Source organism: Excalfactoria chinensis, chromosome 32 (genome assembly GCF_039878825.1).
Source record: "Excalfactoria chinensis isolate bCotChi1 chromosome 32, bCotChi1.hap2, whole genome shotgun sequence".
In the NCBI taxonomy this organism is placed as follows: Eukaryota; Metazoa; Chordata; class Aves; order Galliformes; family Phasianidae; genus Excalfactoria; species Excalfactoria chinensis.
This window is the reverse complement of record NC_092856.1, coordinates 593,040-616,895: the sequence shown is the minus strand read 5'-3', so window position 1 is coordinate 616,895 and position 23,856 is coordinate 593,040. Positions and strand designations below refer to the sequence as shown.

The following is a 23,856-nucleotide window of genomic DNA, read 5'->3' as shown; positions in this document are numbered from 1 at the left end:
TGAGCGACTTGGTGCTGGATCTGCAGGGATCCAAGCAGACCCACAAGGCTCCTCCATGAGACCCCCAATCCCTGGAGGTCCCAGGTGACCAATAGTTGGCCAACAGTTGACCACAAGCCAGCAGGGTGCCCTTGTAGCCAAGAAGGCCAGTGACCAATGGTTGGCCAATGGTTGACCATGAGCCATGATGGGGAAAGACTGAAAGAATGCATGGCCAGGGCACGTAGGGTAATATGGGGATACCCAAGCACCTGAAATGTGAGCTAAAAAGGTTCCCTTCAGGTGTCTTCATTCCTGCTTGCCTTCACATGTCACCTCCAGCCAAGAATGGAGGGTCTCATGGTGGAAAGAAGCAAGAAAGGACACAGACCTTGGGGAATTTGTCTTCCCTTTAAGGCAACGCTCAGTTGAGAAGGGTGTGTTGGAACTGCGGACCCACCAGCAAGTGTCAGAGGAGATGTTTGGCTCCCAGGGTATCTCTGTATAATGGCACTCCTGTTTGCCAGGAGTTTCCCAGATCTGCAGCTGTTACAGAGATCATTCGTTCCAAAATTGCTCCTTTTAGAGCTGCTGAAAATCCCCTCTTCTTAAGGCACTTTGTTTCTCCATCGCATCAGGAGCTCACACTGCCGCTGTGTCTTAATGCCTCTCCTATGTCCCTTATCTCAGCCCAGCAATCCCAGCTTCCTGCCTCTCCCTTCCCAGCAAAATTCAGGGGACTTCCACACATTTTTATCCCCGCTGTCCCCAACGTTCCCTTTCCCAGCTCTGCCCCCTTGCTCTGCATTATCCCCACACGTCGCTCCCGAAAGAGCTCCTCTCTGTTTGTCTGAAAGGTTTTCAGGCTCTGAGAGGGGCTCATCCATCAGCAGGAGATTTGGCAGCATTCCTGGGACTGTCAGTTCCCAAGAACAAACAGCTGCAAAGGCACCATCCTCTTCCCGGAATCAGGGAGGAGCACACATGGCTTCAGCCCATTGCAGAGAAACAGCCAAGCAGCAGAACTGCTGCCCCTCGAGCCAGCAATGCTCAGCTCAGGGGCTGCTGCTGAACCGAATCAGTCCCCCTGTTGTCCTCTGCTTGTCACCTGCTTGTCCCCTGCTCCGCTTAGGATGGCGGCACTCCCTAAGCATCACCCCTATGGTGTGCTCAGAGCCGTGACAGCTGGTGCTCCCAGCAAGGGCACCGGACTCATGTCCTTAGGGGACACAGATGCTTGGAGCCACATGCATGACCAGAGCCTTTCCTGAGTGCATCCCATTCACAAGCCCTCCCCGTAGCTGCTTGCTGCCCCTGGCTCTGAGCACACCTTGCTCCATGCAGCAGGCTCACATCCCATTGCTGGCACCCAGCCGTCTGCTGGCTCTGCAGCTCACCCAGCCAGGACATCTCTTTGTCCCAGGAAATTAAATGTGGCTGGGGCTGTTCTGCAGCACTGATATCTGCTGGCGTCGCCCAACATATCACCTCAAACCCTCCTGCACCCTTTGCAGCCAAACCCAGCACAGAACCTCCGTGTGCTCATCCAGGAAGCATCATTCAGTGGTGACCAAACCCACCTGGAGACGGTGCTATGGCCCACCCAGCAGCAATCCCTCACTCCGCTCACTCCAGCAGGCGTTTGGCTTCCTTGTCTGCATCAGAATATCCACCCCTTATCCCAGAGTGATGAACCCCAGCGTTGCCTTCTGCTTGTAGGGAGGAAGGCTCAGACCCCCAGGGGCATGGGATGCTCCCAGCAGCTCAAGGCATGGCAGCTCAGTGAGCTGGAAGCAGGAAGGTTGTGTCATTGGGCAATGAGCATTCCCATGGAGGACTTTAGCATGCTGTCCTCAGGGAGGAGCTGTGCTTTTAGATATTCTGCATTCGAGGGAAAACCACTCATTTATTTATTTTTTCCCAGGCAATTCCCCTTGGCAGCTTTTGCTTCTTCTCCATCCTCCCAATGGATGCTTTGCAGAGCTCTCTTTGCCTCCTACCCCTCTGTAAGACAGCAGAGTGAGACCAGACCGAATCTCCCTGTGCCAACAGCACGTAGGTGGCAAAGCACCCAGGGCTGACACCAGCTCTGGCCTTTGGTAAACTTCACAACTCACTGATTCCCAGCACAGCTCTGCTCCCATCACTGATGGGAAGCTCTTATCACCACCACCCTCCCTTTACAGCGCTTTGATTCCATCCCAGCTCCTGCTGTGCCTGCCAGGATGGTTGTTTTATATTCCCTTGGGGCTGGAGAATCCCAGCTGATACAGTCCTGAGGATGCTCTGTAATGCCAAAGTTCCTGCCCATATCAGTCCCAGCAACACTCACTGCTCTCCCTTCTTCCTCACAAAGCAGGAGGCAGTGGGGTTGGACACACTGAGTGGGGAGCAGAGCTGAGGAGGAGGAAAACATAACCATGTACCCAAATAGATCATGCAGCATCTGGATGGCTGAAAGCAAAGCTGGAGGTGATATCCTTTTCTGCAGGTGGGCAGGAAGGAGTTAAAGAAACCCTTTTTGTTTCTCTTCCGTCTGAGCTGCCTCTTTAAGACAGCTCAGCTCAGCATTTTAGCCCATGTCACAACACGGCGTGGCCTGCGTTGGGTTTAAAAGCCTCTTGGTTTCTTTGGAAGGAGAACAGATCAAGACAGATCGCCTCAAAGCTCTGGCCAGCTCTGCCTTCCCATTTATCTGAACCAGAGCAATTCACCTGTCAAATGAGAGGTGCCCAGAGCAAGCAGAAACACTTTTCAACCTCCAGTGACTGTAAAAGAAGTCAAGACGTCGTGCTGAGCGCCCACAGAGCTGTCTATCCACACACACCTACACACAGCAGCTCAGCCCGGAGTGGATTCACCTCACCAGCCCTGTGCCACACCTGGGGGATGGATCCCCCCTCCCAGGAGAGTCTTCCATTGCCGTGCTGATCTATTCTGACCCATTTTTGACTTGTTTTCAGCTTGTTGATCCCATTAGGTTGGTAGAGGAAGGCGCTGTCCTCAGCACTGGATTTCCTTTGGGATCCAATGGACCACGTAGGCAGCAGCTCCCCAGGGGGCTGTACTGAACCCTTCCCAGCAGGAATGACCCACCAAATCTGTTGGCCTAAAGTCAAAGCAATGCTGATACAAAGGGGAGCAGAGTCACTGCGCCAGGAGGGTCGGATGGTGCCGAGTCATTGAATGGAGAAAACCAACCAACGTGATCCGGTGCTGATCCAAAGGATTTCTGTTCTAAAGGAGGAGCCCAACAGCTGGAAGTGACACGACTCTCTTTGTTCAGTGCTACAAAGCTCTGAGATGGAAATGCTCGCTATAAATACGGCGGGGGGAAAGCAAACAGCATGGAGGGAGAAGACCTATTTAATCCAAAGCGCAAATTGGCACGAGAATAAATAAATATAAATTCGCCATGAAACGTAGGCTGAAAATTAATGGGATTCTAACCACCAGAGGAGTGGTGTGCTGAAACAACCTTCTGACAAGCAAGGAGCAGTACTGACTTCGGGATGGCATTCGAGCCATTCGCGGTTCACCAGAGGACAAGGGCAGTAGTGGACAACGTGTTTAATGCCTTAGAAATGTGTATATACAAACAGTGGATGCAGAACAAACAGGAGGAGCTCGAATTCTTCCTACAAAGCAAAATTCTGACTTAATTGGCATAACAGGGGCTTGTTGGGATAAGTTCTGTCTGGAATATTAATATCCAGAGGCAGATCTGGTTGAGAAAGGGCAAACAAGGAGAAAAAGGAGGCGGTGGGGAGCACAGGTACGTTGGCTGGGTATGCACTGCAGGAGGAAATGGTCTCTGAATAGGAACCGGAGAAGGAAAAGTGGGCGCTGCTGGAGCAGAGGGAGAAAATGAGGGAAAGGAAGCAGAGCAGCCATTCTAATGGGAGGTTTGCAGTATCATCTGGAAGATGGAATGTGGTGCCAACGAGGGATTTCAGCTGCTTGGGATTGCTTGACAGGGATCCTGTATGGCACGCATTGCTCAGCAAATTGAACAGCTGCGTTGGTAGAACAAGAGGTAAAACAGACAAATGAAAACCTCAAAGCTGTCTGTGTTTGTTTCTGGCCAAAAGGGAAGGGTGACAGGAGAAAAACAACCTTGGAAATGGGTGAAAATCAATGAGGATGAGCCCACAGGATGCAAACATTCCATGGTGCACAGCAGGGATGCCAACACAGCCAAGTTTGTACAGAGTTGAAACATAGGGCAGAAGGGAAAAGTGCTGCACAGGGTTTGGGCTGGGTGGTTAAAAGGAACTCAAGGAAGGATGGACAAAGCCTGAGGGCCCTTCCACATGAACTGCAACCTCAGAAGCCCCAACAACTGCTGACAACAGATGGAGGGCGGCAGTGCCAAAATGGTGCTGGGAGGCGACAGTCACGAGCACGAGTCTCCCTTTGCTTTTTGCCTTTGCTAAAATAGGAGTTACTCCCTCGAGCTCCGGGGATAGAAGTGTGAAATCTTCAAGGAGATGATGGGAGGAAGGAATAGATTGAAAGTCCCTGGATGAGTTGGGGTTGGGGTTAGAAGAGCTCCTGGCCTTGTAGATCTGGAGCGTGCTGCGGTCGCCTCCAAGAACCATCTCAGCATCACAGAGAAGGTGAGACTTGCAGGGATTTCCATAAAGCTTTCGACACCATCCCTGTATGACATTCCTATAAATGAGGTGGAGAAAGGCATCTAAGTTAAGCTCCTCTAAATCAAGTGCAAAACCAGCTGGAAAATCTACTCAGGAGATCGTTGAGCTCAAAATAGGAAAATATATCAAGTGGAAATCAGGCCTGGGCTTAGCGTTATTCGGTGTTTTCATACCTGGCTTTCATGACAGCATAAAGGCATTCCTTATTAAATCTGCGGGTGGATCGACTTAAAAGCCGGCATTAGGGATTCAGACTTGATAAACTGTGAGAAATTTGTCTAAAAAAAAAAAAGGAAAAAAAAAAGAGGTAAAAAATTGAGTTAAACAAATAAACAGGCTCCAGTTTATGATGGACGCGCCTGGGTAAGAACAGCCCCTTTCAGGGATATGGATTGGGGAACAAACTGAGTGCTGACAGCTCCAGGTTAACACAGCCATAGATGGGACTACCCCATGTAGGAGGCAGCCATGCTGTGCTCCTGCAAATTGCATCATGCAAGAGCATCTAAACCTGCTTACCTGATGGGTGCAGGCAAACATCTGCAAGGAACCATCTTTCCCTGGTCCTACCCTTTGGATAAGAGCTGCTTTTTGGCTCATCTTTAGTGTGTGTTGCACCCATTGCTTCTCCCCTTCTCCTTCTAGCCTGGGTGTCATCCTTCAGGGCTCCTCATTTCTCCACTCCTAGTAATTTTCCTCTGAATAATCCTTGGAATGCACCGACTTATTTTTAATGGCATTGTGATGGTCTGAGCAGAGATGCGTTGCATTAACATGTAAATAACACCATATTAATCTCAGCTACAAGGTGGATGCGAGGCACTTCATAAGGATGCTTTCTCCCACAGGGATGACAAAGTGTGTTTGTTTCTCTATAATTACAAGCGGGAGTACACCTCCACACTTCACACTTCAGCTCTGCTCGTCTATTTATTGCAGTTTTGGCAAATTCATATGTCACTGCACAGGACCCTCTGGTTCGGTTTCTTGGCTTTTTTGGCTCAGCTTTGTCTATTTTGCTGTTAAGATTTAGTGGCTGGGGAGGGTTGGGGTTTTTATAGCTCTCCCCAGCTCTTGGTCAAGCATTTGTGTCCCCTTCTCGCTGCAGCTCTTCATCATTTACCCGATGAAGGGTATCTTAGGGAGACCAAATTAAGCATTCCTCCTCAGCATTAAATCTGCAACATATTTCAGATACTTTCTTGTGCCTCCTGCAATACCACAGAGAAGAGGAATCCTTCATCTTTAAGATCCTGGGAGCAATTTCCCCCAAAAACACAGAGTGAAAAGGTAAAAGATGGGATGCGGATCAGTCCAAGTATCACTCGTGGTACCCATGTATACCATTTTCAGTCCTGGAGCTCATCACAGCAATAAGGTGCTGCCATACATGTGAGCCTTTAAGGTGTATTAAATACAAATTGCTGCAGGAAAACACATGGCAAGACAGAAAGGAGCATCTGCAAGGCTTCAGGTGCCACCAACCATCTCCAGGGCTATGGTGCAGTGCAGGAGCCCCAGGTTTTGGGGGTTGAGTCCCACCTTCAGCACAGATTTTGCTCTGTTTAATTCAGCATCTGATGCGCATCCATGCGCTTAAAGCCACCCTGAGCCAACTCAGCAGTCATTGCTGGAGACTGGGCCTGGCAAAGTTTCTCCAGAGTAAACATGAGCCTGAGCAGAATCTCAAGGCATGAGATGAGGATTCACCTTCCTACAGACCTCCTTGGAGATCTCCTTGAGGGAGACCCTCACCTGGAGAGTCTCCATGCAGGTCTCCCTGTAGGTCTTCTTGAGGGTCTCATTGATGAGCTCCATGAGGGTCACCTGGAGGGTCTCCATGCAGGTCTTCTTGAGGGTCTCCTTGCATTGCCTTTTTGTCCCAGTTTTGGGGTGCAGGACATCATGCCAAGGACAAAGAGCCTGAAGACCTGTAGGAACTCTTCAGGTCTCCGGATGCAGGCCTGAGAAGCTGGAACAGAGCAGGGCGTCACAAATAGGGTTAGGTTGGACCATCCCAAACAACACTGCACCATTGGGAAGTACTTTTCCTCCCAGCTTACCTCCTTTCCCTGCAGATGTGTTGAGCGCTGTCAGCTCCAGCACAGATCTTCACACCACTCTGCACTTAATTCTTCCCTGTGAAAACCACTCTCGTCTTCATTCCCCATCCTTTAGCACGTTATTACACCCTGCAACCACTTTCCCCCTTAAACCACAGCCGCTAAACATCCTTCTGAGCTGCTACAGAAGAGCTTTTCCCACACTGCTGCAAATCCAAATGCCCGCTGTCACCTGGACCCCGCTCATCAAACAGCTGCTGATGCCTTTGGGATGCTGCAGAAGCACATTGGGTGAAATCCCTGCCAACACCATCGCCACCCTTCCCTTAAGGCTGGTGATGCTTTCTGGCCACCTCTTCCTTTTTGCCATCTACGCGATTTCAGGCAGCTGGAACTGCTCTGATGAGTCTTTCTGCAAGCTTTCAGACCCATCTGTTGCTGATACTCCCTGCCTCCCTTCATATCAGAGCCTCCAGAGTTGGTATTTAACACTCGTTAGCTTTCCCTGATTCCATTTTTATGTAAATACCCACTTATATCGTGTTTGCCTGAGGAGAAACTATTGGTGGTTTCCAGATCCCCTGCACTGAAATGCTTTGACCCTTCTGCAGGGAAAGCAATGGGGAGCTGGAGAGGATCTGAAGCCAATTATTTCTAGCGTGCCAAAGGGCAACGAGTGGGTTAAAGCATTGCTGTTTAATCCCATGGCACAGAGACCTGTTGGGGACTCAATGACAGCAGTGCCACTACCTCCAGGAGGTGACATTAACCCCATGGGGACCTCTGTCAGCAGAGAGCAGCTCTCAGACCAACAGACATCACCAAAAGCAGGAAGGGCTCCTTCTAAGACATGCTTTGCTTTCACCCCTTCTTAGCTGGGTGCCTCCTTCCAGCCTTCTTGCTTTCCAGGAAGGCAAGAATGGAGGAGATGGCCCGAGGAGCTGCTGACACAGAGCCTTAGGAGTGCAGCACAGCACCCCAGGGTAGCCGAGGCCCCTGTGAGTCCTGCTATCACACCATCAGCATGGATGGACCTCAGCGGTGCCTATGCAGAAGGGCTGGAAAACATCTCAGCTGTCGCTGTGAGACCCAAAATGATGTTTTCTCCCCCCAAAAAAGGATGTCATCAAGCTGTTGGCAGCTCCTTTTGGTGTGATCTAGTGACCCGAATTGCTGCTCTCTGTAAGGAGGGCACCCTTTGCTTCACAGAAAAGAAAGTAGAATCCCAAAGGGAGATTTCCAAGCCTTCAAGATGGGAAGAAACACGAATCCCTTCCAGTGAGATAAAAGTGGGAATCCCTATCCTGATGGAAGGATAGAAAGCTGAGCAGACTGCTTGGGGCTGCCAAAGCAGATCTACGGAGGGAAGGGAGGAAGTGAGAACGGAGCCAGGAGGTCCAGCAGATGGGAAGAAAAATATTTCGGTGCCAATATTTAGAAAGGTAAATGAGAAGAGTTGGGTAATTACGGGGCTGTCAGTCGGACGGGGAGCAGTTGGCCGTTCCGGTTGGAGTTCATGGGAGGCAAACTTCATCACTGTGACCCGTAATCTTAATGGAATGATGGATCTGGGTGATAAACTGATGATTTAAACTGAATTAAAACGTGAAGAGCGTTTCGTGACGCCCAGAGCGTGAAATTCCAGGGGTAAAAACAACGTCAACCCAACAGAATGGGGCTGCGAACAGCACGACCTGATGGCTCCCCACCTGCTCTGTGTGTGCCACCACCAGGAGGTCCCCAGAGCATCTCCAGCGCACACAGCTCTGTGCTGAGCATACAGCATGGATACAACCCTCGACTGCATCGTCTCAGCCAACCGTGACCGCATCCAACGCCGGCGTCTCGGCTGTCACCTCAGACTCTGTTTGGGAGCAGATTGCATCCAGGCATGACATGGAGAGAGCATGGAAGGGCTCTGCTTGGAGCCAGGAGGGAGAGGAGTGCTCGGTGTTGTGCCAGCACTGAGGTTCAGCCACATAGTGGAGCTGCTTTGGATGTTTTGGGGTCTCCCAGACATCCTTACGGCGCTGGCAGATCAAACAGAGGGTTTATGGGAGACTCATAGCCAGACATTGCAACCTGAATTCAGATGCTGGTGTGAAGGGAATAAAACTGAACCCTCGAGGCTGTGAGGTGGGGTGAGAGACTGGAGCGACCCACTTTGCCTCCAGCACAGAACCCCTAAGGTCTGTATCACAGCCTCCACCCTTCGTGTGACCTCTTATGTACCCCAGGACCTCTCACATCCCTGGGGTCTCCTTTATGGGGGAGCCAAACCCCATCTCAGCCCACCACAGAACCCCACAGCAGGCTTTGCACCTTCCCAGCACCTTTCTTGTGTCAGGCACAGCTGCAGGAGCTGATGGGAACACGAAATGGAATGGAATCAGCTACCACTTTTCCTTGCTGAATTTCAAAGGGAAAAAGCAAGACTTGCAGTGTCATTGAGCAGAGCCACATATATACATTGCAACCCGAGTGTGTAGAACTGGGATGAGTACACATGGCCCATCAGTGCAGGGGGGGGGATCCGTGCTGGGATGGATCAGACTGCCCAGCACCCTGCAGGGAAGCACACATGGCACAGTGCTGTGCCAGGCAGCCTCTCCTATCTCCTATAGGCAGACCAGCCTTCAGGTATCCCTTTTCCTGGGCACGTATTCAAAGCTCTGGGATATTGCACACATATTTTCTCAGCTCCACGTGACGGTACATTTGGAGAGCTCCGAAGGATTCTGGCTTTGCAGGGCATGGGGACTGCAGGAAGGGCTTTTTTTTCTGCTTCCAAGTTGGCCTGAGGGAAGAATTGGTCAGAAAGCAGCTCCTCGAGGCACGCTGTCATAGGCAGACATGGAAATTTGCTCTTCAGAAAGTCGAGGTGGCACTGAGTGTTGCTGGATGATGCTCTGGGATGCTGTGATTGCAGGCAGCGCGTGGCTCACAAGGAGACATCAATGGAGGGGATATCACAGCAGCAGATGGAAACCTAGCCTAGGCCCTCAGCAAGCCCAAACACATCAAAGAAAACACAAGGACATCATTGCTGGCAATGGTAGGTGCCAGAATACCCCACCCCCATGTTCCTGCTCCAGCCTTCCAAAGCCTCTTGTTGCTGGCAGATAAGTGACAAATCCAACGGCCACGGGCAAAGCTTTGCCACGTCACAGCAGCCCAAAAGCTGGGGCTGCACCCGGTGCTGTCCTATGAGATGTGCCCCATTTCTGCAGCCCATAGGGAAGGCAGTGGTACCAGAGACCGGAGTGCATAGCTGGTGTGCAGCTCAGACCCTCTGCCATCATCAGCTGAGAACAACCTCATAGAGGAAGCAATTAAACTGTTCTCCCTTTTAATTCTGCTGCCGTTGTTTCCCCTTGACACAGAGCTCTCACGTGGAGATGTGGGGAGCCGTAGGTTGAGTGAGGGTGGGATGGGTTTGAGAGGTGTTTGTCTCTGTTGGTTTCTCAGGTCAGCTGAACTGACTGAGCCTGAGGGTTCATTTGTGGTCAGGAGGTTTATCAGTTCATCAGCACACACACACAGCTCACACCATGGAGCTCCCCAAGGACCCTGCAGGTGCAATCTGGATCCCTAATAAGCTTTAAGCATGGGGTCTATTACCTCTTACTGGAGGGAAGGGAGGAATAAAACCTTCATTTCCAGTTAGTCACAGAGATTTGATCAACGCATCCGTGTTAATGATCTGTAGAGTGCAAATGGCATGAAGCCTAAAGAGGCACAAAGAGGAGGATGTTATGGACCGTGGGTGCCCCACAGCCTCATCTTCAGCCCTTTAGGGCTAAGGAGCTCTTTTGTTTCTTTTCACAGCACCAACACCATAAAGTCCCAGCATATAAATGGGGTTCACTGACGCTGTTGCTGTTTAGGCTGTAAATAGTGGGAGAGAACTCTGCTGTATCCCTGCCTGGCAGGGTCAGACTTTGCATTCTGTGCTTGCAGGTACACACACACTGCAGGCTGCCATTAGTGTAGCTTCAGCAGGGTAATTTTTCACACACGTCTGCAACAAAACAACAGTGCAGTTAATACACAAGATCCTGTGCAAGCACCAGCATCAGCAGTTTAAGCGCTGCACCTTGACTCCCATCAGCACAGGGCACGGAGCGAGGGGGAAAGGCAGATGGACAGAGTGCCTCCCCATAGTCCTCCTGCCCACCCCCAGCCCTACCCTGACTCTAATCCTGGCCCAAATCCTAATCCAAACCCAAACCCAAATTCTAAGCTGAACACAAACCTTAAGCCAAGACCAAACCCAAAGCCTAACCCAAACTCAAAGCAAACTCAGACCACAACTCAAACACAAACTAAACTCCAACCCAAACCCAAACCTTAAGCCAAACCCAAACTAAACTCCAACCCAAACCCAAACCTTAAGCCAAACCCAAACTCAAACCAAAACACAAACACAAACCCAAAGTAAACTCAAACTCAAACACAAACTAAATTCCAACGCAACCCAAACCAAAGCCAAAGTCAAACCAACCCAAGCCCAAACACAAACTCAAAGTAAACCCAAACACAAACTAAACTCCAATCCAAACCAAACCAAAGCTAAACCAAAGCCAGAACCAAACCCAAACCAACCCAAATACAAACCCAAACACAAACCCAAACACAAACCCAAAGTAAACTCAAACTAAACTCCAAACCAACCCAACCCAAAGCCAAAGCCAAACCAACCCAAACCCAAACTCAAACTCAAACCCAAACCAACCCAAACCCAAACCTTCACCCAAACCCCTGCTCTGTACCTCTCTCCCCCTCTACTCCTCCTGCACCATTAGCAGAAGGTCTTTGGGATGAGCCCTGCATGGCTGAGCCCACTGAGCTCTCCTATTTACTCCAAGCGAAGCTCTCACTTTGAAGGGATAAACAGCCTGATTAAACTCACAGCTCTTCCTCCCGAGCAGTGATTCTCTTTGAAGGATACAGGCAAAGCTGAAGCGAAAGCAATTGCTAACAGCAAATCCACTGCTGACTCCTCCTGGGAGAGAGGGCCCTGTGCAGAACAGGAGGAGGAGAGCCGGAGCGGAAAAGCTCGTGGAGCTTTGCTTTATATCAAATAATCTTATTATTGCAATTTCAGAGCTAAATGGTAAATAGGAAGAGCTGCTGGGCAGGAAGCAGGCCGGGTCATGGCTTAATTCTGCTGATACAGACATGGAGCTGAGGCTGGATGCTCTGCTCAGACAAACCTTCGTATCCGTTGGGCATCGGTGGGGTCGTGCCATGCAATCCCTTCATCCAAGGCCATGCAATCCCTTCATCCAGGGCTGCTAGGAAAGACAAAGAGCTAATTAATATCAATCTGTACAGGTGTCCCGAGTAACTGGTAAAGAAACTCAATGAGTTTCTCAGTCTCACGCTTCCCAGTGTTCATCCAAAGGGGTGGGGAGGTGGAGGTACAAAGAGCACTATGCACACTGTGTGAACTCCGAGCATCATCACACAACCTGCCAGCATGTGGGAACACTGAGAGGGACCTGCAGTTTGCAAACAGATTCGGTGTTCTCCAAGCAGCTCTAGGGATACTGCAGTGAGAGAAGGGCTCCGGGTGGGCACAGCCTTATCCCAGCCCTGAGTGAGCACAGCCCTCATACAGCCCATGTATTGCAGAGACCCCAGGTGGGCGTAGCCTGGTCATACAGTCATAGAATGCCCTGGGTTGAAAAGGACCACGATAATGATCATCCACTTTCAACCCCCCTGCTACGTGCAGGATCTCCAACCACCAAACCAGGCTGCCCGGAGCCCCATGTACTGCAGAGAGCCCAAGTGGGCTCAGACCTGTCCCATCCCCTGGTGGTTATAGTCTTGTCCCCACATATTGCAGACATCCCCCTGTTTTCCTAGGCTCGAATGCAGCTCTGAGCAGAGTTTTGCCCATCCTGCCCCTCGTTCAGCTCCCAGCAGTGCTCTCCATTCACCAGCTCCTTCATTCCACGCAGTGCTCTCCATTTCCAGACAGATTAACCACTCTTTTCCGGACAGATACACATCCCTTCCTTTTTGTACTGCGTTTCCACGCCGTTCGTTGGAGTTTATATCTTCATCACTCAGTGTACAGCCTCAGGGCTTGTTTACCACGCATCAAACCCTCTTCTGAATAGGGAATATTTCCTTCCCTTTGTGTTTTATCTATTGAGCTCATCACCCCGGAGCAGCAACACTAAGAAGCATTGGGGAGGGGACAGATTCTTACGGTGCCCTTTGACATTCTCCTCCTGCAACCTGCTCCAAAAGAGGCCTCTCCATAAGGCCAGTCCCCCACATTTAATACAGCCATGGTGATGCTCAGCCCCTCTGCTCCCTGCAGAACGCAGCAGGTGTTCCTAGAAGTTGCCCTGGAAATTAGAGCACGAATAATACAGCTTGTTTGCCACGGGCAAAGATGAGTTCTTTTCTTTCTGGTGTCTCCTAAGATCTCCGTCCTTGTCTTACCAGCCCTCTCAGGGCTCTCGTAGAGGGGGGAGGTTCTTATCAGACATCCCGCTTATCAAAAGGAGAGGGATGTGTCACATTAAAGTGCATCAGTACAAAGCCCATAGACGCTTTCTGGTCCCTCACCTGACCACGGAGCAGAGCAGAGCTGAGCAGTGACACTCCAGGCGTTGTGAACTCAGTGCAGAACTGCTCTGCTTGCAGAGGGACCACAGCTCTGCCCTCACGGGGAGCCCTTCTCCCTTAAAACCAAGCAGAAGGACCTTTGTTCCTAGCAGTGCCCAGCTGTGAGAATGCTCTGCTTTCCTCTCCGTGCCTCTCCAGGAGCAGCACAAGAAGAGACTCCCCTTCATCACAGCCTCTCCATGTGCTTTCCCCACTCATCACCTTTGTGTCCACCCATATCCGTATCCCACATACAGAGAGACCCCATTGCAGCAGTAAATCCTCCCCCCATCCCCCCTAACCCCCCCTCCCCAGCCATTTGCTAACACTGCCTTCTTCCTGGGAACCCTGGAAGCCTCCCAGTACCTCCTCCAGCCCCTCTCAGCACAAAGGGTGGTTGTTTGCTGCTCTCAGCCCTGCAGTGTTTGCTCACGCGATGACCACTGATCAGTGAGCAACACAAAGCAGCTGAGCTCCAAGGAGCCCGAAGGCTCCATGCTGTCTGCTCAGTGCAACCCCCCCCCCCCCAGGGCTTCTATAAAGGCAATAGGAAGATGGAGTGATGCAGGGGGGGATGCCCCCTCCCTGGAGACTTTCAAGGCCAGGCTGGATCTGGCCATAGGTGACATGATGGAGCTGTGAGTGCTTCTGCTTGTTGCATAGGAGTTGGGCTCCATGACCATTAAAGGTCCCTTCCAGCTCTATGGATTCCATGAGGCTTCTCCCCTGAGCTGAAAGCCAACCCCGTGCACAACAGGAGGCTGCACCAAAGTGTCCCAAATCTGTTCCTTCGTTCTCTCCTTTCTACTTCAGTCTTTTTTTCCCACCTATGAAACATCCATTGCAACATCTCCACTTCAGCTTCAGTCTGGCACCGGAGGGAGCAGATAAACTGCAGGGGACCACCATCTCCCTCCTGCTCTGTGCCACAACCTTCACCATCAGCTGCAGCCACCAAATGCCTCCACTCATGGCACAGGTCACACTATTACCTCCCCCCACAAGCCTCCCCTCCCCCTGCCCACCCATAAGACTGAAAGACACCCCGGCTTTGCAACCCCACATCACTCTGCACTCCTCCATAGGACAAGCACAGAGGTGCCCTTGGATGTCTCCATGCTCCATCAGTTCACCTATGGGGTCAATCAGCTCAGCAAGGTCCAGCATCAACCTCTCTCTTTTATCCCAGGTTTCTCTAGCCTGAAACTGAGAGAAAAGAAATGGTTTGGCAACTAAGAATAGAAGCTGCAAAGAGTTAAAATGTCCCAGGAGTGAAAGGAGCTTTGATTCATTTCCTCACATAAAAAAAAGAAAAAGTTTCTAATTATACTGAGTCTTATCTCAGTGCTAGAGAGGGTTCATAACTCTGCCTTTGTCCTTGATGTGCTCGGAAGCGATGGGCAGCGCTTGGACAGTGCAGGGATGGCAGCTTGGGGAAGAAAAGTATTGAGTCTTGCAGGGAGGAGGGGCCCTCAGTTGGAGACGGGGTTGGAACAGAGGCCCGGACTGAGATGGGAGCATCCTGATGTGCACAGCTGCAGCTACGGACCTGATGGGCTCCTGAGGTCCCTTCCCACCTGAGTTATCCTTGATCTGAGCTCCAGGAGGTGGGGTTGTGAGGCTGGGATGCTTGCACAGCAGTGATGAATGCACCAATGGAACCCCATCTTCTCACTGTTAGATCTACACGCTGCTCGGAGCAGCATCCACAACCCCAGGCATCCCCTGAGAGCCGTGGGACAGAGCACACTCTCTCTTCCCTTGCTTTTATGCAATGCTTGAGCTGCAGCTCAATGCAGAAAGCAGCAATGTGAGTTCCTCATAGCTCAAGCAGTGATCAGAGACATATTAATGAGAGCCAAACCTGCTGCTATGGGCTGTATGTGCAATGAGGGTCACAGCACAGGATGAAAGCTCTGCCCCTCACACAGTGGAGCCCCTCTCCTCTCCCCAAAGCTCACAGCCCTCTGGAGGGGGGGGTCAGAATGCAAAGGATGTCATACTGGGGAGCGTCAGGAACGCATCAAAAGGCACTAAAATCAGCCAAGTAAATGCCTTTCCTGATGTCATCCCTCCTCTTTGAATCCTCTTCCTTTGCTCTCAGCCTCTCTCCATCACGATGCCCACAGCAGAGCAATGGGTTCTTCCACCAGAAGCCCCACACAGAGCCATTACTGAGCATCACAGCAACGCTGCCTCATGGGGAGCATCCCCCAAAAGGGCTCTCAGATGGAGATGGCTGCAGCCACATGCATGGAGCGACGATCTGCCACCCAGCAAACCTATCCAGCGATGTTTTGCAGAGCATGTTTATCCACGGAGAGAAGCTGGGAATGCTCTCCCTCCAAAACACAGCGCTGCAAGGCATTGGATCTCTCCCAGCTGCTTTTATTTTCCCTGCAGAAGTTTGCCATCTAAAAAAGGTACCCTTTTGAAAAGCAAGGATCCAAAGTTTTAGTCACTGATAAATATTTTGGTGCCGGCTTTCCAACTGTGACTACTCCAGTGAGAAAGCAGTGCCTGTCCTCATCCAGGGGTCGGTGCGTTACGCTCAATGCATCCCCAGCAAGTCTTGCTTTTTCCCCTCTGTGAGCTGCAAAGTGGTGCCAGGGTGGAAGCAGCTGGAAATTGTTTGGGATGAAGTTGATGCTGATGAGTTCTTTGGTCTCTGCTCATGGATCTGTTGCCTCTGTGGCAATTCTGACTCTCACCCCGCTCTTCCTTTCCCTCCTCCAGCACCAATTTCTCCCTTTCACTCCCCGTGGGATGAAGATGAACTCAGTTTATCCGCTTTAATCCACCCTCCTCCCAGATTCATTGCAGTGACATCGCTCCGGGGCTGTGGGATTTGTGCTCTGTACCTCCATGGAGGGGGGAACCTCAGCCACGTTCCCACTCTGTACCACCATCTCTGCAAACGGGGGTCCAGGCCCTCTCAGTCTCCTGTTTCAGCAGCTGTTTCATCCCCTTGACCACCTTCTCTGCAGCTCTTTCTAACTGGGAATCAGAACTAGAGTTGCATAAAGATGGAAGAAATGAACAGGGAGGTCTTCAGCAAGCGGATCAACGTGGAGCGAGTTGGGCTGGATGACCAACTACTCCAGTTCTCTCCAAGAATATGTGATGGCCACGAGGATACTCAGAAATCATTGGCTTTAGTGAGAGCTGTGCTCATGGGATCAATGCAATCTAAGGTACTGCGTCAGTAGGACAGAGTTTGGTGGCCACATGTGAGTTATGAAGCCCAATAAGGGGAAGATGAGGATTTCAGAGCTTGGAGCTTTGCTGGGTCCAACCCAGCATCACCCAGCAGAGCTTTGGGGGTGGAAGCAGATGGGTTGGTGCAACCTGCTATGGCCACCTCTTGGAGATGAGAGCTTGCAAAGAGCTGCGCGATGGAGCTGAGAGGAGCAAAATCACTTGAAAACAGTGTATGTTCCCAAATTAATCCCTTGCCCTGCAGGTCTCTGGGGTTCACAGAAGGGAAAGAGCAAAGCATTTTGTTGCCCAGGCTGCCTCCAAACACCCCGGATCCCCATCTGCCTCTGGGTGATCCCAAACACTTTCAATAAGACCGGAGTTGGTGAAGGATGAAGGACGTATTTCATATGTAGCAGCGAAGGTGCACCGAGCAGACACCAGAGTGAGCCATTAATTAAAAGAGAAGGAAATTATTTCAGCACTACCACACAGATCCCAGCGGCAGAGGAGCAGCCTGAGCCTCCTCAGGCCATTTACCTCTATGGCAGATGGGGATTAGCATCCTTCTAAGCCCGGCTAAGGACTCCACAGTTAAGGGTGTAGTTTGCGCTCACTTCTAAGCCCGATTTCACAGCCTATATTTCTCCAGAAAACCATCTTTACAGTTGAATTTCACAGGCGTTATCTGTGGCCAGAGCAGAATATTGGCAAAATAAGAGATGGAAGGAGGAGAGAAGAGAGCCTCCAGTCCAAGAAATATCTTCTCTGCAGACAGCTTGGCAATGAGTCCGCTGCCGTAGCGATTCCTGATGGCCAAGGAGGAGATCAGCCCAACGCAATGAGACAGAGCCAACCCACCCTCACTGTGGGACAAACAGACACCTGCTAAGCAAAGAGGGTACAACTCAGGGCCGCCAGCAGTTGTTATGGGACATCGGAGCCTCACGCTCATCCTTTAGCTCCAGCATCCCAATGGTTAACCCTCAGCACATCTCCAATTTGGAACCCTTTTTCTTGCTCGAATCCCTGCTTCCCTTCAGCCACTTGACCTTGCTGAGTCTCTAGTTACACCACTGAGTGTCATTTTGCAACGAGCTGTGCTCAGTGGACGCATCCTGCTCAGCATCCTGCTCAGCATCCTTCCCCATCAGCCATCTCCTTGGTGCTCCGCTGGTCATCCTCCATAGGAGATGCAGAGAAAGCAGCTCTGTAATTTCTACTCAAACAGTAATTAGGGCACAAAACCACGATGGGAGCAGCTGCATCTCACTGGCTCACCGAGCTCCATTGCACCAGTGAGGACAAGGCAGGCAGGTGCACCAGGTTTCCCAACACCTTTCCATCCAGCCACGCTTTCTGTGCACTTGCAGCCCTGCAATCCCCTCTGCTGCATTCATTTGTCTCCCACTGAGCCCACGGCCTCTGCAGGGCTCCATCTCTGAAGCTATTTCCTCCCACCTCATTCCTGACCTTTCTGACAATTATTTATACTCGCCAGCGTATTTCTTTTTGTCCCCATCCCATGGCTGCTTCTTTTCCTTTGATGAAGGACATTATCAAAAGCATTCTGGGAATCCCAGTAGAGTCTATTAAACAAATTGCTCTCATTTGGCCCTTCAGAGAGCTCTGCTTCATCTCCCCGGGTGAATCCTGGGCATCCTTTTGCTTACAAATACCTTTCTCCTGTATGAGGGAGCAAACCAATATCAACTTAACGCTTCTCCAGATCTTTTCTGAAGCTCTTTTCTCACATTTGCTCTTGTTTCAGCCCTTAGATGCAAGGCTGTTGGAGAGAGCACTTACAGAGCAGCGTTTCCATTGAGCATCCTCAGTCGTGGCTTTCTTAGGAATCAAGACAGCCCAGCCCTGATGGTTCATCATTGTCCATTTTGTCAATGGGATCCATAATCTCTCCTCCAGGCTTTTCAGCGTTGGACACATCCTCTGATGAGCCTCCACAAAGGTTAATTACAGCACGGGAATCTCCGTGTTTTCTCCTACAATCAACAACAATGCAAACAATTGCTTCAGCTCCTCTTGCAATGGGCTCATCTCTCCTAATTGCTCCTTTCATACTCTGATCATGCGCTGGCTCCGCCAACTCCTTGGCACACTCCTTATTTCTGATAGATTTCAGACTAAAACGTTGACTCTTCCCTCCTGTGGCTGTTTCTCAGATGCCGTCAGCTTGCTGTTTGGGCCAGGAGCTCGGTGGTACACAACCCCAATTGGAACCAGCACAATTGGAAGGGTCTGGCCTTCCTCCCCACGAGGTCCCTCTTGGATTTACCATCTTCTTTGCCCACTTCCTTTGGTTTGCATCTCTTCTTAGTACAAAATCACTCAGCTCGTGGTGCCTCAGGGTCTGCCTGCCGTGCCCATGTTCCCCAATACACCTCCAGATTCATTCTCATCCATTCAAGACTCCATTTAGGACCTGCCACCCCGCTGTCCCATTTCCAAAGGGTCTTAGAAACTAGAACGCACCTGAATTTCACGGCTTTCTTCTGGGTTATGCAACTGAGGCTAACTGTGCAGCAGAGGAACCCACGTCTCCTACAGAAGGTTTCAGTGCACAGCATCAGCGTGTTTCTTCCCAGCAGTTATGTTTGTAATCTGACTAGGAGTCACCACTCAGGTCTGCAGGGCAAAACTTCTTTTCCAAAGAGCAGAACTGGTAGCGAGCAACCCATAATCTGCTGCAATCTGCTCTTCCCAGGGCTCCAGCATGTGTCACGGGTGGGGAACAACCTCAGGTCAGCAGCTCAGAGCACTGATTTGGTGCTTGTGCCATCCCTCTGCATGCAGCACCTTGGTGAGGCCACCAGCATTACCAGGAATGGGGAAGCTTGTGGTTCAGACCCATAGAAGTGGAGAAAAACTTGAATTCTCATCCCCGGGGAAGCTCTGTTGGCTCGTTTTCTGGTAAAGCTGCCGGGGATGTAGCAGCTTTAACCATGCAGAAGATGTTACAACAAGCAGAGCTGGCATGTAAAAAAGAAAACACCCCGGCTATCTCATTTCACAGGAAACAAAACTGAGATACAGATTTGCCTGTTCAGTGGCTCGATGTTTGTCTCGTGTCACGGGCTCAGTCATTCTGGAAACAACATGCCGTGCTCCCTCTTCCTTCCCCTTTGTCATTGATCCTACGGGCAGGAGCTCCGGTGCTGTGGAAGGGGATTCTGCTCTCACAATTAGGAGCTGTGGGCACAGAGCCCATCAGGCTGCACTAGAGATGCTCCTCCATTGCTGAGAGCTCCTTGGTCTCTCCATGAGGTTCCTTTCCTCATCAGTCATCCAGACAACACTTGGATGGCACCGGCTCAGCTCTACGTGCCCACCTCCATAGATGTCATGGTGTCTTTGCACTGGTTTCATAGACCTGGATAGGACACGTGGGGACGTTCTGATTCATTGGTGACTGGAAATGAACAAATCTCCATCCTAGGTTGATCTTTTGATCCTGGTTCTTGCCCTGAACCCATCCAGTCTCGTTTTGATCTGTGTTATAAGAAGATGGATCCACAGACCTCATCCTCACGCTGTGGAAAATGACCCCCCAAAAATAAGAGAAAAAATGGGGGAAAAAAGGCAAAAGATTCCTTCTCTCCCTCTATCACAAATGTCTGCCATTCTCCCTTCAGCCCACCACGTCTGCCCCATAGGCTGTTCTGTATTGAGAAGCCGGCTCTGCCCTCCTTGCCAGCCCGCCCTGTTGCCAGCTGCACCATCCACACCCCATCCACCCCGCTCTGCTTCCTCTGAATTCTGCTTTGCATCTCTTTGAATGGAATGTCATCTGCCGTTTTCCACACGAGTATCATGGGACCCTCTTCAGTTTCTTGCATTCAGCCCCGGATTTGGCTCTCCTGAATCGTTTCTCCCTATGAATTGGGCAGCTCAGCTTTCAAAGCCCTTTCTGGAGCCAATATGAAAGCACCGATGGCCATAAATACCAGCACAGAGCTTCCAATGGCACCCAGAGCCACTGTGAAAATGGATTCTGCCCTCTTGTTATGGGTCTGCCTCTTCCCCCCTTCAGAAAGTTTATTTGCAGGTCATCAATGTGGGAATCCCCTCCAAACAAGCCACTCTCTGTGTTATAACAGCACCGCAGCTTCGCTTCCACCTCGGATGAGCCTCTAATCTTTGATTTCCCCTCTCTAAGAACCAAATCGAAGCCTTCCCCAATCTGCATTCACTCAAGCATCTAATGTAATTATTCTACACCATTGTTTCTAACAGTCGGAGGCTGTCGGAGCGCTAACTTGGTTGCCTTACCTGTGCAGGACTCCTTTTACTCATTGACTTCAGCCCTCTGAGGTTCAGGCAGTGAAACACCAACCTGTTGGTAGAGGGATAACTCCACCACTGCTTTCCTTTGGCCACCTGCATTTGGCCTTTGCAATGTGCTGGTGTGCTCCTAAATGACTTCTACCAATAGCAGAGCATCCGTGGAGCCCCTCTTCACCTGGGTGCAAATGCAGGAAGCTTCTTGGGATGGCACTGCAGTGGAAAGGTGAAGAATAAACATGGAATTCCAAAGGTGTAGACAGCAATGGCGGACCAATGTCAACAAGGGGAAGCTGAGACCAACAGGGAGAGGAAATAGAAGGATCTGAAACAAACACGCCTCCTCCCACCGTGTCCTTGCAGAGTCCTTTGCCTTCAATTCAGTGACTCAGAGGGGTTCGAGTCCCTCCTGGTGTTCTGCAAATGGTCCGTTCCAAGAGCTTTACTCATTTAGCCATTCCTTTTAATTTCCTTCTAACTGGGTTCCTCCTTTTGTGCTCTTTAAAGGCTTCTGCTTATTCCTGCCACTGCAGACAACTTTCTTGGCTGGAGAGGATGCTGAATTCGGGTGCATTACGGTCGGTGTATTTTTGATAGTGATGTACAGATCCAGGCCCTGGGTATTACTGTAGAATAAATCAAGAGTTCCCTTTCCCTTTGTAAGGTCATTCACCAGTTGCTTTGCAAATGAGTCATCAGTGGTTCCTAAAACCCATTTTCTCACCCAAACAGAAGCATGTATTGTCCGGATATTCATTTCCATGTGATGACAAAAAACAACAACAACCCCATCCTTCCTTTTCTGTAGAATCAGAGAACCTTCAAGGTCGGTAAAGACCTCTAAGGTGACCAAACCCAACCCCAACCCAACCCCAACACTCCCACTCATGGAATCATGGCATCATTAAGCTTGGAGAAGACCCACCAAGTTCAACCAACATCCATCTCCCTATTCCCACCCATAGAACCATTAAGGTCAGAGAAGACCCCCAAGATCCCCCAACCCATCGCTCCATTCCCACTGCCCACATCTCCCCCCAAGCTCCACATCTCTATATTTCAACATCTCTGAGGGTTGAGACTCCACCACTTCCATGGAGAGGAAGGAAGCTGAGGATTGCAAAACCGGATATGTCAAACGTCAATGTTCCAAGAATTAAAGCATTTTAAACCAAAAATTCACTGCACGTTCTGCATTCTCAAGTGATTAAGCAGTTTCCATTAAGAGGGGGGTGGGGTTCTGGAGCTGTTTATTTCCTCCTCCCAAAGACACCTTTGAGATCCGCTCTGAAGTTCCAGAGTTGCCAAAGAGAAACTTCTGCCACATTGGAGAGTCTTCAGGTAGATCTTGAAGAGGATCCCAAGCTTTGCTTTACCTCTACAGCCCACAAAGAGTGAATTTCCAGCCTGGATTTGGAGTCAGCTCAGGGCTGTGCTGTAAGCCAGGAGCTAATAAATGTCACCGAGTAGATTAGAAACAGCCATTTGGACGTTGGCCATCAGTCGGGAGCGGAGCAGCCGCCGACACCTCGCCGCGTTCCTGCATGAATGAGAATGGATGGTGGGGATGAAGTTCATTTGTAATTTAAATTTATATATATATATATATATAAGAAACCACCTGAGTGGGTTGAGCTGCCCCCAGGATGCCTCTTTGTCTCAGGTGTCCTCCTCCATCCACCAGCTGTTTCTGTGCTCCCGATGGGAAGAGCTGTTAACGAAGCAGGTTTCTTGCTCTGGTTTCTTGGACGCCTTGATGAAGTAAGCCCTTAATGCTCTTAGCAATTCAACAGCTGAAGCAGATAAAGGTCAACTGGTGCTCCAGTGACCTCCCAGCCTTCACTGGTCACTGTGTCTCCAGAATAGCACCATCCACCATTCACCCCACAAAGCTGATGGCATATTTTAAGCATTTCTTGCAGCTTCCTTTGCCTTCCAATCATTCCAACATCCGCAGAGCGCAACAGTGACATTCCTGTTGCATCTGGGGCTCTGTAGGCACCCCCCTATCCCATCACAACCCATTGCATCTGGGGCTCTGTAGGCACTCCCCAAACCCATCATCACCCAACCCATTGCATTTCGAGCTCTGTAGGCACTCCCCAAACCCATCACAGAACCCATTGCATTTGGGGCTCTGTAGGCACTCCCTCCCCAAAGCCATCATCACCCAACCCATTGCATTTGGGGCTCTGTAGGCACTCCCCCATCCCATCACACAACCCACTGCATTTGGGGTTCTTTAGGCACTCCCCAAACCCATCATCACCCAACCCATTGCATTTCGAGCTCTGTAGGCACTCCCCAAACCCATCACAGAACCCATTGCATTTGGGGCTCTGTAGGCACTCCCCAAACCCATCATCACCCAACCCATTGCATTTGGGGTTCTTTAGGCACTCCCCAAACCCAACATCACCCAACCCATTGCATTTCGAGCTCTGTAGGCACTCCCCCATCCCATCACACAACCCACTGCATATGGGGTTCTGTAGGCACTCCCCAATCCCCCCCCCACAACCCATTGCCATGGGGTTCTGGTTCCTGCCACCCCATGGGGTTCTGGCTCCTGACACACAGCAGAGCTGAGATCTGACTCACAGCAGCGTGACGCAGGAGTAACTACCAAAGCCTTAACAGAAGCAAATCAAGGACAAGATATTTCTGTACAGAATATTTCTGTAAAACCAGCTTTGCTGCAGGTTGGGTTTGATGAAAGCCTGCACTGGTCTGGAACAAGCATTACAAACAGCCAGGCAATACGGGAACTTGCTTGGACCTTCATCTTGATGTAAGAGGAGTTGCACGAGTCAAAGTAACAGCAGAACATCTGTCTGTAAGCTCTGCAGAGCTGCAAGGAGCAGCAGGTAAAGGCCTGGCTGCAATCACACCCCTGCAGGACCCACGTCTCCGTGCCCAGATGGCTGCAGGGAAGCTGTGAGATCAAAATGGCATCGATCTGCAGGAAAAGGGTTTGATAAGAGCAGATGATAACGAGGGGGTCGAGCTGGATGTGTGTAAATAAAGAGCGT

At 50.6% G+C, this 23,856-nt stretch overlaps 1 long non-coding RNA gene across 1 annotated transcript; it reads right to left on the bottom strand.

The window, feature by feature from the left end:
- Nucleotides 1–3,535: 3,535 nt before the first annotated feature.
- LOC140263703 (uncharacterized) lies at nucleotides 3,536–5,415 on the bottom strand. Its single transcript, XR_011905938.1, has 3 exons — nucleotides 5,157–5,415; nucleotides 4,811–4,915; nucleotides 3,536–4,653 (listed from the first exon to the last, which is right to left on the bottom strand). It is a non-coding gene; the product is annotated as an uncharacterized lncRNA (long non-coding RNA).
- Nucleotides 5,416–23,856: the final 18,441 nt, after the last annotated feature.